Source organism: Palaemon carinicauda, chromosome 16 (genome assembly GCF_036898095.1).
Source record: "Palaemon carinicauda isolate YSFRI2023 chromosome 16, ASM3689809v2, whole genome shotgun sequence".
NCBI lineage: Eukaryota > Metazoa > Arthropoda > Malacostraca > Decapoda > Palaemonidae > Palaemon > Palaemon carinicauda.
This window is the reverse complement of record NC_090740.1, coordinates 56229347-56239361: the sequence shown is the minus strand read 5'-3', so window position 1 is coordinate 56239361 and position 10015 is coordinate 56229347.

The window sequence follows — 10015 nt, the reverse complement described above, 5'->3', positions numbered from 1 at the left end:
GATTATTTCTACTTCTCTTGTAGTTTATCTATTTTCTTATTTTCTTTCTTCGCTGGGCTATTTTTACCCATTTGGAGCCTTTGGGCTTAGAGCAACCTGCTTTTCCAATAGGGTTGTGGCTCAGCTAATAATAATAATAATAATAATAATAATAATAATAATAATAATAATAATAATAATAATAATAATAATAATAATAATAATAATAATAATAATAATAATAATAATAATAATAATAATAATAATAATAATAATAATAATAATAATAATGATGGTGATAATAATAAGGATGATAATAATAGCATTGTGCTTATTACAGGCATACCTTATGCTCTGTGAAGTTGTTCTGTTTCAGAGAAATTAAGGAGGTGGCAGGGCCTGTTTATGCAAAAACAGTGGAAGCAACGGATGGTACCTCATTGTAGTATTTACTCTTACATTTAATCCCTATGATGACCTCTTTTAGAAACTTATTGTATATACCACCGAAAGATTTTCTAAAATTTTACACATTTTGAATATCTACACTTTAAATGCCATATGAAACACAAAGGGAATGTGGATGTTTTATCTTTTAAAAGAAGCCTATTTACATAATATCTATAACACGAAGAAATTTCAAAATCAGCGGAAAACACACCTGAAGATATGTTGATCTTTGCAATAAAGAAACGTACTAAATAAGAATCAAATACATGAATTATACCTTGTGGAGATCGGAAAATCTACGAGGTATGACAACTACTAATATGAAGGCGTCCAAACACCAATATTGTTCATCAACGAGTACCACAAATGACATTATCAAACCAAAAAACACACTAGGTGGTAGGCATTTTGACAGAGGGGGAGTGAATTATTTCAATGTTTATGCTTGAGGTCGGTAAACAGAGGCTTTAGCAAGGAAGTAGAGTAAACATCGAGTAAGATTCATTGAAATACATAAAAAAAAAAATTAAATTGTAATTTATTTCAATACTTAGCCAACCTGCGGTTCACCTTCTTCCTCGCCAAAGTCCTCTCTTTTCAATATCTTTCATCAAATATTCAACTTGTATTCCCGCCAATGTCTCAGGGACACTTGATACTTAAATTCAAACTCAAAACCCCCAAATAGCCCCTTAGCATTCCAAATCAGTGGGAGATGATGGGATGATGGGGAGAGTAGGTTAACTGAGCCAAAGGTAAATATTGAAATAAAACTTATCAAAATTCAATCCATTTCATTGAATTTGAACTGTAGCTCACCTTACTGCGTCCCAAACTCTTATGGAAGTGGGTTAATGAGGGAGAGAGGCTAAAAACACTATAAAAAACTGAAATACTCCACTAATCAACCAGAAAGGGCTCACCTTTCAATATAATCCAAATTCATGGCTGCACAGATATAAGAATAAGTTAGTCTTCAACAGAAAGTAAGAGAAACTCTATCTCTTTTACTTTCGTAATACAGAACGGTTACAGAGTGAGGAAAAAATAAATAAGAAAATACCATTAGTTATTTTTTCATGCTACTTATGAGTACAATCAAGAAAAAAATCACAAATTTCTAATAGCAATCTGCATTTGTCATGCTTACAGCGAAGCCGGGTAAGGCTAATAAAAAACTCCTGTCAACGGTAGTTAGCTAGAGGGATGCAGGTAAGACCCATCCACCTGACAGTGGGAACTTTGCCCTCCAACCTAGGACGTATAAAGAGTGGTTGAGGCAGGAAGTGTAACTTGAAGGACAAAACTTTCTATGCTGTAGTCAGGCAAAATAAAAATTACTATTAAATTTTTATGATTTGTTTCTATACAAATGCAATTATTTTGTCATTTAATAGAAGACTTGTTCTTAGGAGGAAGAAAGTCCCTATAACCAAATTAGCTGCTTTATTTACCTAGAAAATGTTAAAACACTGGGAGGAAGGGGGGAGTTACTTATGTTAAAGGAAGAGGCTATAACCGTGTGACGGATATGTCAATGCATGGTCATTAGGACAATTGGGATTGCATACATTATCCCATCCTCCCCTTTGTCTCGGAGGATGGGGGGAGTTACTTCAAGAAAAGTTGCTTGATCATTTATCTTACCTACCTCTAGTCTCCAGTCCAGCACATAAGAATGACTGTTGATTTATAGTTTTGACTACTGTAAGCTGTTTATCATTATTGTAGCAGCTCACTAGCCTGAAATATGCAATAGTTGTTATATTTGTTTTAATCCCATCATCTTCATCACCGGTAGGATTCTGAATGAGACGTCTGTATTATAATATACATTTATTATTGTAATTATATTACTACAACTGCTGTCAGCAAACTCAACAAAGCTTCAGCTCTGACCCATGATTGACGTTATATAAACAGACTATTGTATAAAAATACTAAAATAACAGATGGGCATCACTCCAAAGATTCTAATCTCCTGCAGTAAAAAAAGTAAAGAAGAATTACATCCTATCGTTGAGGTAACTTATACAGGATTCAGTACTTTCTAACATATGCTACAACACTTATAATCAACGTTGAAACATATTTTATTAATGCAATATATTATGCAATACTATGCAACATTACTTTCAATACATGTAGTGCCTATGGTATTATAGTACAAATTACGCATAATGCATAACAATTCCAAACCAAGGAAAGGAAAGAAGAAGAGGTTCAAGGGCCAGTCGATCTTGCCTCTCTCTCCAGATTTATGTTGCTATCGCTATCTTAGACGAGATATTTCTTAACGTGGGAAGGAGGTATGCTTGCTATATAAGCTGATAAGCAACTACCACCAGGCAAAGAATACAGATATCCAGCCACCTGTGGGAGAATCCAATATGTCTGACTTCATGCACTCTAATCCAGGATGATCCCTTCCTCTTCTTCCATTGCTGTAAGAAGAGTCGTAGAATTCTCCCAGGACAGGAAGGGAAATCATCCCGGTCTCTTCTAGTCACTTCTTGTAGAAAAGAGATGAAAAGGGACATAAAACTGTCAATGGCTGGATTTGGGATCACGGTCATGAGCTCCTGAACTAAAGGGGTGGAGATCCTTCTGAATGACTTGTGACAAAGGATAAGTTTTGTCGCTATGTATTCACTTCGCCAGGGCTAGGCTAGCAGAGGACAGTTTCGAAGTTTAAAGCCCCATCATCTGAGTCCACTTGATAGACCTGAGAATTTACAATACCTTCCATGCGGTTTGATCTCTCTAAGACAGTGGTCAGGGAACTGGGGTAAATTACCCCATTTAGAAAATTTGTAGGTAATAGATGTGCTATGGATTTTGATATGCTAGGTGAAGGAAATGAATATGAATGTTGGAGAGAAAGAATACACCTAGCAGCCCAAGACCTTTAAAGCTATGGAAATGGAAAAATATTAGCATTGATTTTGTTTGATATTAGATACAAGCACTTCCTCTATATCAGCATAACAGTCTATAACCTATATGTTATGAGCTATTTGTGATTGATTGATTTAAAATCCTTTGGCATATACTATTAGTGAAGACGCAATTAAACCTGCGGAAGTTAAAATTACAGAAATAATGTGGGCATAAAGTAGCTAACTAGATCAATACACTGCCTTTGTCTGCAAGAACTATTAAAGAAAAAAATCCATTTCGACAGAAAATGTGAAATAAAAAGTGATTTCTTCAGTAAAATAGGAGTGAAGAGTTTGCCATTCATCTTGATGAGACTACAGATTTCAGTAGCACTTCGCATCTGATGTCATAAGTTCGATACAGGGATTCTGATGAAATTGAAGAAGAAATGTTATTTTCTCTTCGTGAGTTAAACACTCGTGATATTGATGTGTTTAATAAGGATGATATATACTTCAAGAGATAAAATGTAGATTTATAGTGTGAAGATTGTATTGAAGTATCAGTTAATGGAGTTCCTGCCATACTTGGTCACGTCAATCAATATATTCAGGTCATCCATTGTATGACACATCGCTAGGTATATATTAGTTATGAAGATGTTAAAAAATCTAGTAATTTGGGTAACACAAGGAAACTGCGAATCCTTCGTGTTTCCCAAATTCCATAAGAGACAAACTATGATGATATATATATATATATATATATATATATATATATATATATATATATATATATATATATATATATATATATATATATATATACATACATATATATATATATATAGAGAGAGAGAGAGAGAGAGAGAGAGAGAGAGAGAGAGAGAGAGAGAGAGAGCATATGAGTTCTATGGATTGATAAAGGAAATAGGGATGCGACTCATAGATGAAAAATGGGACTCGTGCATATCTTTTGAAAGTCATGACAAAGCTTTTAAGGCCATTTGTAATATTAAAATTAACAACTTGAACATCATGGGAGCTCTTTGTGATAAGGTCCCAAAGGAATTGGATGTATACAAACCTGCTTATTAGTTTGAAACAGGCATAAATGTACCCATGCCTTCACAGAGAAAGCCAAAACCACCAATATGGCTTGTAGCTTAACCTAAAGGGATGATAGGGAATTATTTTGAAATATGTAAGTTGATTCAGAAAAAGTAGAAACCATTGTACCTGGAGATATATCTCGTTTGGAAAAAATAGTTATCTCATCCATGTCAAATACTTGACGCAGTCTGCAATACTATCTAACTTAAAGATAAGCAGTGATGAGATTACATTAGATATGAAACCTCATCTAAATTTTAGTTATGGATGGGGAGTAGTCTCTAATAAAGACCCGTACGAATTCACAGAGGAGGAGATACTCTCCATGTGTCCACTAAATATATGGAAAGTACATCAATGATTGTACTTATTTTTCAGGATGTTGACGTACCTTTCCATATTGTTATTGAAAATAAAAGGGTTAAAGTTCATCCTTTCAAGCAAAAGCCCATGCAATGATTTAATTGTTTTAAATTTGGACACCCGACCAAAGTTTACAAAAATGTAAAAAAAAAAAAAAAATGTGTGTTATTTGCTCCAAATCTTTTCATGGAGAATGTACACTTGAGGTCAGGTGTTTAAACTGCAATTTGAATTATAAATCAACTGAAAGGAGATACGAACTGTATAAGTTGGATGAAGCTGCCCTAAACAAATCAAGTTTAGAACACATAAGTGTGGGACATGCAAAAAGACTTTTGAATAAATCAACTAGCTATACAAAGGCCTCAAAATCAAAGGGAAATTTATCACAGGAGACATCAAACCCACCTAGCACTGCCAGTGATTCTAAGAAAAGAAATACAACTTCTAATAATAAATTACTGCATGACGAGGTAAACATATTGCCTTCTGAGGCTCTGCCACGTTATATTAAAACTGGGTCATTGCCCATTTCTGTACAGCCTTCATCCCCCTATTACCAACAATAGTAGGCTACTAACCTCTCTCAGGCCATGGCCTTGCCTGATTTTGATGGAGATTCCACCTGAAACCAAGTTACCTGGTGCCCATGGATTGGGGAAGGTGAAAAACCTGGTAGCTCACCAGTTTTTAATAGGAAAAGAGAGATAGACCTCCATCTCTCTCGCCACCTTCCATAAGAAATATCAAAACTAGGACGTTAAATAAATATGATACTTTGTCTGTTGATGTTTGTGATCAACTGGAAGTCAATTTGAATAAATCTGAATTCCAAGTTAAGGTCCACCATCCCCCTCAACAATTAGATAAAAAAGACAAAAGGAATATCATATATACAAAACCCAATCTATTAAGACCCTCATTAATAAAAAGAACCCTGGAAATTGCATTAGATAAAAAACTGCTAATGGGAAGAATCCATCCAAAGGGTCTACAAAATATAAACCATAGTTTTTTCCTCCATTTTGTAATGGAATTGTCAGGGTTTATGGGCCAAATATTAAGAACTTAAGTTCCTTATTCATGAGCATTCCCCCACAATTATATGTCTACAGGAGAGCAAACTTGATCATAATACTCCTTGTCCTTGCGAATATATTAGTTATAGGACACCAAATGATCACCATGTAGAGAGCTATGGTGGAAGTCTCATATACGTTCGTCGAGATGTTCCTCAAATATCTTTGTCTATTTATACACCTCTGCAGGCAGTGGTTCTACATATTGATATAGGGAGAAAATATACAATTTGCTCTCTGAACTTGCCTCCAAATGGTAACATTTTGTATGATAACTTAGTAGAGGTGATTCAACAACTCCCTCAACCTTTTCTTTTACTTGGAGATTTGAGTGATAGACTTCCTTTGTGGGGTGATATTTTAGCAAACACGAGGGGAAATATATAATCAATTGTGGAAAATGAAGATGTGGGACTCCTTAATACAGGAGAGCCCTTACACTTTCATGTCCAGACAGGTACCTTGTCACGTATTGACCTATCAATCGTAAGCTCTAATTGCCTTCTCGATTTCGATTGGAGGACATTAGATGATTGACATACTAGTGATCATGCACCAATCATTATAAACACCAACAATGGTACACCTTTACAGAGATCGCACCTATAGAATCTTGACAAGGCGGACTGGGATATATTTCATTAGCTAAGCGAAATTGAGGGGGATGCAGAACAGTTCGAAAATATTGATGATGCCATAGACTTACTTAATGGAAATCTCCATACAGCAGGAGTCAATGCAATACCCAAAACAACAGGGTTATTTAAGCGATGGTCTTCAGAACTAACTGCCCTGTACTGAGCCACAAGAAAATCTCTAACATTATTGCTCAGACGCCGTACTGATGAGAATTTAATTATATACAAGAAATGTAGTGCACACTTCCGCCGTGCCATGAAAGAAGCTATACTTTAGTGTCTTTTGTTTCCTCCATTAACAGTAGAACACCAACATCTTCTGTGTGGAGGAAAGTAAAAAAGATAGCAGGCAAATTCACCCCCAATCCACCACCAGTGTTGAAAGTGAATAGTCATTATGTGACTGGAGTAACTGAGGTTAGCAATGCCCTGGCTGATCCTTTCTCAAATGTATCATGCAAGTGTGTAGCAGCCCCTGGTCACCAATATAAGAACATTTAAGAAAAGAAAATTGTAAATTTCGCAACAGGAAGGGATGAGTCACACAGTTCTCCTTTTACTGAAAGAGAATTCGATTCTGCCCTTTCCACTTGTAATGATACAGCTCCTGGACCCGGAGGAATTCCATATGCAATGGTCAATCATTTACCTGTTAATACAAAGTTACTTATTTTAAGTATTATTAATGGAATATGACGGGATCATAGTTGTCCAAGTGTTTGGGAAGTAGCCATTATTTTATCCTTTTTAAAACCGTGTAAGGATAAGTTTTTAGCTGCAAACTATCGACCAATTGCATTGACATCTTGCTTATGTAAGATCATGGAGAAGATGGTCAATGCAAGACTGGTGTGGTATATGAAAAAGAAAGGTATTTTATCACCTATCCAGTGTGGATTTAGAAAAATGCACCCAACAACTGATCTGTTGATACAACTTGAGTCCACTATTTGTGAAGCCTTTGCTTCCAAACGGCACCATGTAACTGTCTTTTTTTATATTGAAAAGGCACATGATTTTACATGGAGATATGGTACACTTAAAACTATTCATGAATTAGGATTAAGATTGAGAGCTACCACTGCTTATTCAATCATTTCTTTCACATAGACTTTTTCAAGTGAGAGTGGGGGAAACTATCAGAGAAAAAATGTCAGGAAGAAGTTCCCCAGGGTAGTGTGCTGAATGTAACCCTATTTGCACTGTCATTCCCCAAGATATTCTCTCAACACTATTTGTGGAAGATCTCTCCATATCATTTGCTGGAGCTAGAATGACAATGGTTGAGAGAAAACTACAACTTGCAATTGACAAAATTATTCAGTAGGCTGGTATGAATGGGTTTAATTTTTCAATGGGCAAACTACTATTGTCCATTTCTGTCGTATCTGGGGAGTACATCAAGACCTGCATATATACATGAAAGGTCAACGGATCTCATGGGTAGGTGAAGCTAAATTTCTAGGATAGATTTTCGAATGTAGGCTTACATGGGTTCCTCATTTAATGACCTTAAGTCTACAGTGGTTCCCAACCTTTTTTTCAGGTGACCTCAATCATACACCTCAAGCCATGACTGCAACCCCACTAGTTTAGTTGTATATTTATTATTATATATCATTAGTTGTTGGCTGTAAAAGTAAGGGACAATAGATATTCTTCTATAAGAGAAGTACTATGAGGTTGGAAAAGACAAAATTAACATCCTGAAATTTTATTATAGCATTATAAATTCTATGGCTTAATATTAATAAAAAATTCCACTTCTGGAATATTTTGCCACATTCCACAAAAACAAACTGAAAGTATGAATGTTTTCCGTTATATGGTAAGCTGATTTTAATGGAAGCCTTGTGCCTGGATCATGCTGCTAAGTTTCTCCATTTGTGGTTCAGTCTTAGAAAGTGCTACCCTCAAATCATGTTCAGGTTGCAGCCGATTTCTGGTTTTTTTTTTTTTTTTTTTATGGCAGTCTGCCAAGAAGGAGGAGGGTAAGGGGCCAAGGAGAGAAGAGCGGATGGGGGCCAATGAAAGAGAAGAGGAGATGGGGGCCAATGAAAGAGAAGAGGAGGGAGACAAGGAAAGAGAAGGATGGTTAAGAGAATGGTGTAGAGGGGGGAAGGAGAAAAGGAAAGATGACAAGGAGGAATAAAGAAAGAGGGTAGGTAGTAAGGAAAGTGAAGGGGCAAGCAACAAGGAGGAGGAGGAGGTGAAGAGAGGAGGGGAGGGGTCAAGGAAGGAGTAACAAGGAAAATAGGTGTAATATATTTGCAAATCACAGTAAATAAAACGAAGCAAAAAACGAAAAAAAATCAATTATATACAGCACTCCAAATCTCGCCAAAACAGCAACCTCAAAAACCAACAGTATACAATACTCCAAATCTCTAAACAACCGCCAAAACAGCAACCTTAAAAACCAGTGACAAAAAATCCTCCAATTCTCTAAACAACAGCCAAAACAACAACCTCAAAAACCAGTGACATAAAATCCTCCAAATCTCTAAACAACCGCCGAAACAACACCCTCAAAACCCAGTGACATAAAATCCTCAAAATCTCTGAACAACCGCCAAAAACAACAACCTCAAAAACCAGCGATAAGAAATCCTCCAAATCTCTAAAAAAAAAAAAAAAAAAAAAAACGTCAAAAACCAGTGACATAAAATCCTCAAAATCTCAAAACAACCGCTAAAACAACAACCTCGAAAACCAGTGATATAAAATCCTCCAAATCTCTAAACAACCGTCAAAAAACACCCTCAAAAACCAGCGACATGAAATCTTCGAAATCTCTAAACTCAACCAAAAAAACAACGTCAAAAACCAGTGACATAAAATTCTCCAAATCTCTAAACAACCGCCAAAACAACAACCTCAAAAACCAGTAACATAAAATCCTCTAAATATCTAAACAAGCGCCAAAACATCAACCTCAAAAACTAGTGACATAAAATCCTCCAAATCTCTAAACAACCGCCAAAACAACCTCAAAAACCAGCAACATGAAATCCTCCAAATCTCTAAACAACCACCAAAACAACAACCTTAAAAACCACCGACATAAAATCCTCCAAATCTCTAAACAACCGCCAAAACAACAACCTCAAAAATAAGCCACAAAAAAACCTCCTAATCTCTAAACAACCGCCTAAACAACAACCTTAAAAACCAGTGATATAAAATCATCTAAATCTCTAAACAACCGCCAAAACAACAACCTCGAAAACTAGTGACATGAAATCTTCCAAATCTCTAAACAACCACCGAAAAAAAACCTTCAAAAACCAGTTACATAAAATCCTCCAAATCTCTAAACAACCGCAAAAACAACCAACTCAAAAACCAGTGACATAAATTCCTTCAAATCTCTTAACAAACGCCAAAACAACAACTTAAAAAACCAGCGACATAAAATCCTCCAAATCTCTAAAATACCGCCAAAACAACAACCTCCTAAACCAGCAACATAAAATCATCTAAATCTCTAAACAACTGCCAAAACAACAACCTC